At 44.5% G+C, this 8611-nt stretch overlaps 1 long non-coding RNA gene across 1 annotated transcript; it reads right to left on the reverse strand.

Moving 5' to 3' along the window:
• Positions 1 to 7658: 7658 nt before the first annotated feature.
• Positions 7659 to 8110, reverse strand: LOC131256192 (uncharacterized). Its single transcript, XR_009176644.1, has 3 exons — positions 8005 to 8110; positions 7830 to 7922; positions 7659 to 7747 (listed from the first exon to the last, which is right to left on the reverse strand). It is a non-coding gene; the product is annotated as an uncharacterized LOC131256192 (long non-coding RNA).
• Positions 8111 to 8611: the final 501 nt, after the last annotated feature.

The raw sequence follows: 8611 nt of genomic DNA on the forward strand, positions 1-8611 counted from the left end.
TTTATCCTTGTCGTCCATCAATTTTCAAGCCCAGCAGAAGCATGTGTTTTATCAGGCCCAATTGCTGATTGATTCAGGCCCATTGTGATTGTATGAGGCCCGCTGTGATGTGTGTGTTGCATACACACTATCCATTTGGTGGGGCCCATCCTGCAGGCCTAGCATGTTGTATACTTTCCATATTCATGCTGTCCATTTATTCTGGACCCTATAGGCTGTCCCATCGGGCCCATTGTGATGTGTTTAAGGCCTATGGGGAAGGCCCATTGTGATGTATCTGAGGCCCAGATATGTGGCCCATTTAATGTATATGAGGCCCATGTGATAGAGCCCGCCCGCCTTATATATAAGGCCCATATGATGGGGTCCACCTGGGCACAGATATGAGGCCCATTATGTTGTATTTGTGGCCCATTTAGCGAGGCCCACATTGAAGTATATATGGCCTACATGAGGAGGCCCACTGTGATGTGTTTGTAACCTTTGACGAGGCCCGACGTGATGTATATGAGGGGCCAATGTGGTGTATAAGAGGCCCAGGTGCAGGGCCCACCTGTTGTATATTTAAGGCCCGTTGAGATATGTGATTTTGCCATGATGTTTATGTGGGCCACTCCTTAGGAGCAATGTTGGTTAAATGTCTATATTGATGGGTAATGATGGTTGAATGTCCTCATTGTGACCTTCCATTAGGCCTTGTTAGGTCCATTCTTATCGATTCCGATTGTCGCGGCTAATTGCCGATTAGCGATCGAGGCCGATTATCATGACCGATTACCGATTCTAATTGACATGGCTGATTTAATGATTCTGATTATTAACGCCGATTATCGATCGATTTCGATTGTCATGGCTGATTGCCGATTAGCGATTGAGGCCGATTATCATGACCGATTGCCGATTCCGATTGATGTGGCCGATTTGCTGATTCTGATTATTGAGGCCGATTCCGATTGTCGAGGCGGATTTTGATTATTATCGAGGCTGATTCCAATTATTGAGGTCGATTCAGATTATTGAGGCTGACTCCGATTGTCGTGGCAAATTGTCGAGGCCGGATATCGGGCCGATTACCGAGGCCCACTGTGATGTATATGCGGCTTGTATTTGAGGCACATTCTGATGAGCATTCGGCCTCGGCTTGATGCATTTGAGGCATATGTAATATATGTGAGGCCTATGTGATGAGGCCCATTGTGGTGTATTTGAGGGCCAGGCGATGGAGCCCGTTGTATTGTATATTAAGCGCATGTGAGAGGCCCATCGTGATGTATATTAAACTCTTGAGTGAGGCCCATGGTGTTGTATATTAGGCCCTTGTGTGAGGCCACGGGTCCACCATATGTTAGGCTCTATGCGGGCCATTCCTTGGAGGCAATGTTGGTTAAATGTCCACATTGTCAAAGCATTGTCGATGTTGGTTATTGATACCGATTATGAGTATGTGATAACATAGCATCATGATATATGCCCATACGCATCATCTGCATGTTTATTATGAGATGTGATTGACCATTGCATATATTATTGGGCAGGTTGTTATGAGAGTTCCTGATAGGCGGAGATTGTCTCACAAGAGCACACGGTATGCGCAGGATTGATGCATGACTGGATTATATGACTCATACATCTGACATTGTGTGTTGTGATTACAGTACACCCTAGCAACATCGGGGCCGTAGCCTCCACATGCATATCATGGATGGCCAGATGGGACACCGAAAATATGTTATTAGCATCGGGCTGCCATAGATGGCCCTGGGTGAAAATTCCTAAACCCTCTTAGTACCAGAGGACACCCCAACGTCGAGACCGAGTGGATATATATGAGCGCATAAGGGCCGTATACCAGTAGGTCACGTCTCCCACTGTGTCATGGTCGGTTGGGAGGGGGTGTGGCTGTACTCGCTTAAGGGAGTCGGCATAGCTAGACTGAGTTTGAGCAGCTCGTGAATGTGTCTGCTATCGACGTGTCGGATAGATATTGGCCGACTACTGGCCAGGCGGATAGTGAGGTCTTTTCCACTTACCCAGTTGTGTGCTTGATGGGGTGGCAAGCTGGTGTAGAGTGTATTAGTCCCTGGTGATGATTTCAGAGATGAACTGTACTGATATGTGGACTTATTGAGCAGGAGTTGCATACTTATTCATTCATTCATTCACTATCCACTCGGGCTGGTGGTACGCAACTATTTATTACGTGTACCTTCGCAATGGCCAGGATTTTGGTTGGAGCAGGCGACTAACCTGAGATCAGGAGTTTACCACGTTGAGTCTAACTATCCAAATTAGGTATGAGACTGGTTTGGATAGAAGTCCCTTGTGATGGACCCTATAGTCTGTGATACTACTACTATCATCCCGACTTCACACACTAGCATGGTCATTCCATTCGCACCGCATATTACATTACATCCGCGACATATGGCATTTTGGATTACTGTGTTTCTGCATTTATATGGTCTAAGTACGGCTGACGCTATACGTGAACTCATAAGGAATTGTATATTGCATTGTATCATCGGCATCTAGTATTTGGCTCTTTTTGACTCCTCATTTACATAGCTGATCTATATTACGTATTCTAATATTGATTGACTCATGGACTTGTTAGTATTTCTACTTACTTTGATATCGTATGATTCATGATCTTACCAGTATTTCCGACGTTGTATGATTATGGCATCGTATTGAATACTTGACACTTACCTTGTGCACACACTTACACCACCCTCTAAGCTTTCTATAAGCTTATGCATGATAGATGCATGCAGGTGATGTTAGGTTGCAGCAGCATGGAGCTTAGAGCATGTAGCTGACTTCTGGGGCTTTGATTTCGATATATGTATTTTCCTTTCAGCATTGTATTCAAATGTTTATATTAGCGGATATGTGATGAGGATGTTGTCTTTGGGATTTCGGTATACTTGTGGTTATGCTTATTACGAGTTAAATATACATTGAAAAAAAAAATCCTCCTTGTAGGATCCCAGGATCGAAATCTGGCGTATGAACACTAGGAGCCAAAAATGAGGTATTACGGAGTCTGTCGGCACCGGGTTCGGCGATCTGGATTCCTGTGAATCTGATTTCTGGGTTTGGGGCATGACAAAAGATAGTATCAGAGCATAACTTGGGAATACCCGAGGATAACATCACATATCTGCTGATAAATACCCTACACTTTATGATTGTTGAGAACTTAGAATGATTAGGTTCCCGAGTTCGAATAACTTAGACACTTTCTGATAAATTTCATTATCGTGTGTATATTCGAGAGTATTTAAGGATAATAAGTGACTTTGTTCCTTCCTATAGGACATGCCACGCAGGAGAGCGATGCGAGCGACTCCCACTCTGTCACTAGAGATCCTTGCTCCCCAGCCTGAGGATGTCGTTCCTCCACCTGAGATCGGTGTGGATCCGACCGTACCCGTGAGTGCCTCCTAATTACAGCAAATTTTGCAAGCTGTGATGGCCGCCCTTCAAGGGTAGGGCAGACAACCCATTGTTTTGCCAGCCCAGGTAGAGGAGTACGCGAGCACCCTTCTTTGGGAATTCTGAAAACTTGATCTCCCGCGTTTCCAAGGCGAGCCAGATCCGACAGCAGCCGAGAAATGGTGCTCTAATATGGAGAAGATTTTTAATACTATGACATGTACAACCCAGCAGCGAGTGTGGTTGATAGTATTTCTTCTCCAGGGTGAGGCCGAGCACTGGTGGACCTCCATCACTCGTGTTGCAGGGCCTGATTTTTTCTGGACATGGGAGGATTTTATTGACCGATTCGAATAGCAATACTTCTCCGACCATATTCGCTTTCAGAGGGTGTTAGAGTTCGAGACTCTGGTACAGGGGGACATGTCTGTGGTGCAGTATGTAGCCCGTTTTGTGGCGCTATCGAGGTTCGCGCCGTATTTGGTTGATGATGAGGGGCGGAAGGTCCGCCATTTCGAGAACGACTTACATTATGGTCTCCGAAGCCATGTTGTTGGGCATGAGCTCCCGACTTTCGAGAAGATAGTACGGAAGGCCCATATTTATGAGGATGAGTGGGTTAGTTCGCAGAGGGATCGTGACTAAAGAAGAGACCGGAAGAGGCAGGCCCCCTCCAATAAATCCCAGCAGCAGTAACATCGACGACTGCAGAGGCAAAGGAATCGTTAATCCATCCGAGCATCGGCAGCACCACCTCTAAGGCAGTTCACTGGTGTCTGTCATGGGTGCGACGAGACGAGACACCGTTGGCGAGAGTGTCCCCGCCTTCACCACCAGCAGCAGCGACAACAACTCCTACCATCCGGACCTCAGCAGTAGTCGCGACACCGACAACCACAGAGAACACACACCTCCCCAATAGGCACAAGACAGACTTCATGCAGCCCAGTAGGACCCTCAGTCGTAAGGAGTTGTCAACGATTCACGCGACCAGTTCATAGGACCGTCTTGTTAGATTAATCATTAATAAAATTCTAAGGTTGTAAGGTATCCTAGTTTCAATCATTTCTAATCTAGGATCTGAAGTTCAGTAGGGGTCACCATTCTGTTGATGAGGCATCTTGGGAGCATGAGGCCGAGATTCGAGAGCGCTATCCCCATCTCTTTGACGATTGATTACATGTTGTATCTTCTATGCTGTCTCTGACTTTATATGATGATACTATGTTTCCTTTTTCCTTATGAGTTATGTCTAATTGTGTAATTGTGTAAATTTCGAGGGTGAAATTTTTATTTGGAGGGGAGAGTTATAAGACCCATATCCTAGACTGTACCGTTCCATAGGTTTTCGTGGTCATCCCAGTCGAATGTCGGTAACCCTCGACCTGTATCCGATGTTTGCACGCGATCCTAAGACGAGTCCTGCGTATCGGAGTCGACTCGACTTGAAACTTGTACTCTAGCGACTGCACCGTCGCCGCAGTTCCAATGCCGTAACTCGCGCACCCATCTGATACCCGGGCTAGGAGCAGTGGGCCCGCATTCATTCCGAAGAAACGCTGTGCGTTGCGAATTCTGAGAGAATCTCTACAACATGTCCCACCAATCAATCAATCAATCAAGTCAAGTACACTCCATACCACAAGTACAAGTAACCCATCCCTTTTCCTTTCTCAAAGTCAACTCTCTCTCCCCACCTATTCCTCTTTTACCCAAAATTCAAACAAACCCATACCTCACCATCCCTCTCTCCTTACATCACCCCTCTCTCTCATTTCTCTCTCATTTTCAAGCAACTCCCATGAGAGCAATCGTCCATGACTTCCGTGGAGAAGCTTGGTGTGGCCCACCTCCCTACCACTTAATCCCACCATGCAAAGACCATCTCGACCTTTCAAATGCATCCCTTGGAGCTCTAGGATGCGTTGATGGAAGAAGAAGTCTAAGAAGATAAAAGGTGGGTGATTTTATTTAATTTAACCATTGATTATTATGTATTTGAGGGCCCACTTGTGGTGAGACTCATCTTGATGTATGCCTTGTATCAAAGAGGGACCCATAGTGGCGGGGTCCCTCCCATCTCCACCGTTCTCTCTCTCTCTCTCTCTCTCTCTCCCTTTTGTGATGGAGTGCGGCCCACTTGGACCAGACCGTTTGATCATGAGGCCCACTTGCTGCTGGATTTCGGCAGGCCCTGGATGAAGGGAATCACAAACATCAGCTTGATTTGTGGACCCCACGCTATGTACGTGTGAAATCCACACCGTCTAGGCCTTCAGGCTGTGTGATGTATGTGTTTCACCCATGCTGGTCGTCAGTCGTGGGGCCCACATCATTTATGTGAGAGATCCAAACCGTCCTTCCACTGCACGCAGCAGTTGTTGTCTCACACAGCAAGTTCTATGTGTCCGATCATGAGGTACGTGTTGTACCAGACCATCCATCCAGCAACATGTGGCTACTGTCTTGAAGGCAACGATTCTGTGGGTCCCACCTTCTTGTCTGTTGTACGCGTAGATCCCACCGAGATGTATATATTTTATATCCCCACCGTCCAATCTGATGGACGATGGGATTCCACCATTGATGTATGTATTTTACATACCGTCCATCTGTATGAGACGTAGGCCCACCCCACACGTGTGACATGGTGGGGGTGGGACCCACCTTGATGTATTGACATTACATCCTCACTGTCCAACAATATGGACGGTGGGACCCACCAGCACGTGTGTTTAATCCTCATCGTTCATCTATTTATACAAGCAGCAACTTGATGTGTATATATATATATATAATATATATAAATAAATAAATATATGTTATATATATATATAATATAAATAAATAAATATATGTTTTACATATATAATTATATATATTATGGTGGGCCCTGCATGGGACCCACCAGACGAGCGGGCTTCACGTACACCGTCCATCTGAAGTGGGCCCTTGCAGGATGTGTGTGGCCACTGTAATGTGTTACACCCACCGTCCAGATTGCTGGATGGTGGGCCACGCACTGACATATGTGTTTTATCAACCCCGTCCATCTAGCAAGCTCTGTGGGTCCCACTGTATGACATCAGCAAGTCTATAATAATACCGACGAGTATGTTCGTCGGCATAAGCCCGGATAAATGACATTACCGACGAGTACATTCATCGGTAAAATAATAATACCGACGAGTATGTTCGTCGGCATAAGCCCATTATTACCGACGAAATAATTCGTCAGTATATCTCATATATAAATCCTTGGTATAAATTTTTGTATTAATTTGTACCTATGAAATATTTCATCGGTAATAGTCTTTTTCTTCCTGGTTTCATTTATTTTCAAAATTCAGGAAAAGAATTCCTGATATACACCTGTAAATACACCTGTTACAATATATTTTCATCATATTCACATCCACATCCATCCAAACACAAATTACATCCATCCAAACACAAACCACATCCATCCATACACAAACAATCCTATCCACATCCACATACAACCCACATTCATCCACGCATAAATACATATAAGTTTAACATTCGTATATAAAATAAATCATATATAAAATAAAAAAATCATATCCACATCCACATACAACGCACATTCATCCACGTACAACTACATTTAAGTTTAACATTCGTATATAAAATAAATCATAAATGAAATAAAAAATCACAAAGATGAAGGCGGAGGTGGTGGGGCATCGGTGACAAAGCATGCAGCAAGAGCCTAAAACATCTCCTGCATCCATCGCTCATGCTCCACCCGCATCTCCTTGATCATCCTCTCCTACTCCTCCCGTCGCCTCTCCTCCTCTATCCACCTTTTCTCCTCCTCCCTACGCCTCTCCAGTTGCTCTTTGATCTCATTGATGACGACCCTTAGCTGCTGAACCTCTCTCTCTCTCTCTCTGCGATATCAACTCGACGTAGGGTGCTCTTCCCATCGGCGGATCTACTGAAGGCAACTCTAGCGAGTGTCATGAGCTTAGCACCATGGCCAAGCCCATGCATATATCCAGAATTGGTGTCAAGCACCTCACTCAAGATATCTGACTTACTCCACTGATTACCATCGGGAGTGGGCTGACTGCATATGGTATCCATCGACGCCTTTATTGAAAACATATGAATTTTTATAACGAATGATATTATTATAATTCAATGCAATTAAATTTTATAATGTAAGGATTTTTACCCAATTCTTGCTAGCTCTAGGATGAACCCAAGATCCCGTCACCTACCGACAGTGAGTCCCTCTGTAGAGGTCTACTGGTCCAGGCTCTTGGCCGGTGACAGAATCTCACTGTACAATTGAAAGGACAATAAAGTTAATATAAATGCATGAAAAGAATATATCAACTTAATAATCACCAGTAATTTCTGACCATATCGTAACGATGTCATGCAAATGACTTTGAACCAGCTACATCGTTCACTTGTAACTTTTTCCTATTCGCAGAATTTATTTTGCTCCTCTTCTGAACACATTATTCATAATACATTGTTATTAATTACAAATTTAATTATTACCTTAAGATATCGTAAGTATGTAAATATTACCTGAAAAGCCTCAGATGAAAATCTCTCGCAGAGTATCCGCCAGTCGTCTATAGTCACGTGCGGCAGCGTGGACAGTACGACCTCATCGTGGGTCTTGCACTGCTTGTACCACTGGTGTAACTCTTCGCACTACTCCTTGAACTACTCCCTGACCATGCCGTCGACGGCATGAAAAATGTAAGGAACACTCAAATCTAAGACAAATTTATCCTACGGTTTCATAAATAATAGATTAAGGCAATAAACTTATTAAGAAAATAACTTAACCGTAAATGAACTTTTACAAAAGAAAATTTAATTTACTAAAATTTACCTAAAGGCGCTGACGGATGATTTACCGCACATCATTTGTCACGTCTACCCAACGGGGGTGGTGGCGGGGATCAGAGATCGACATAAGACACAGACTTTCGACGTAAACAACCTGGCATTGTCCCCAACAAGTCTAAGGAAGTCCTTTGAGAACTCTACCGTCACCCTACCCTCACGCATAAGTCGCTGCTAAACTAACCCACTTGTGGGTCCACGTCCTCGTCGGCTGGTCGATAATGTTGTCGTAAAAGAAATATGTAAGTCTAAACATAAACAGAAGTCACTAAATAAATAT

Source organism: Magnolia sinica, chromosome 9 (assembly GCF_029962835.1).
Source record: "Magnolia sinica isolate HGM2019 chromosome 9, MsV1, whole genome shotgun sequence".
Taxonomy (NCBI): Eukaryota; Viridiplantae; Streptophyta; class Magnoliopsida; order Magnoliales; family Magnoliaceae; genus Magnolia; species Magnolia sinica.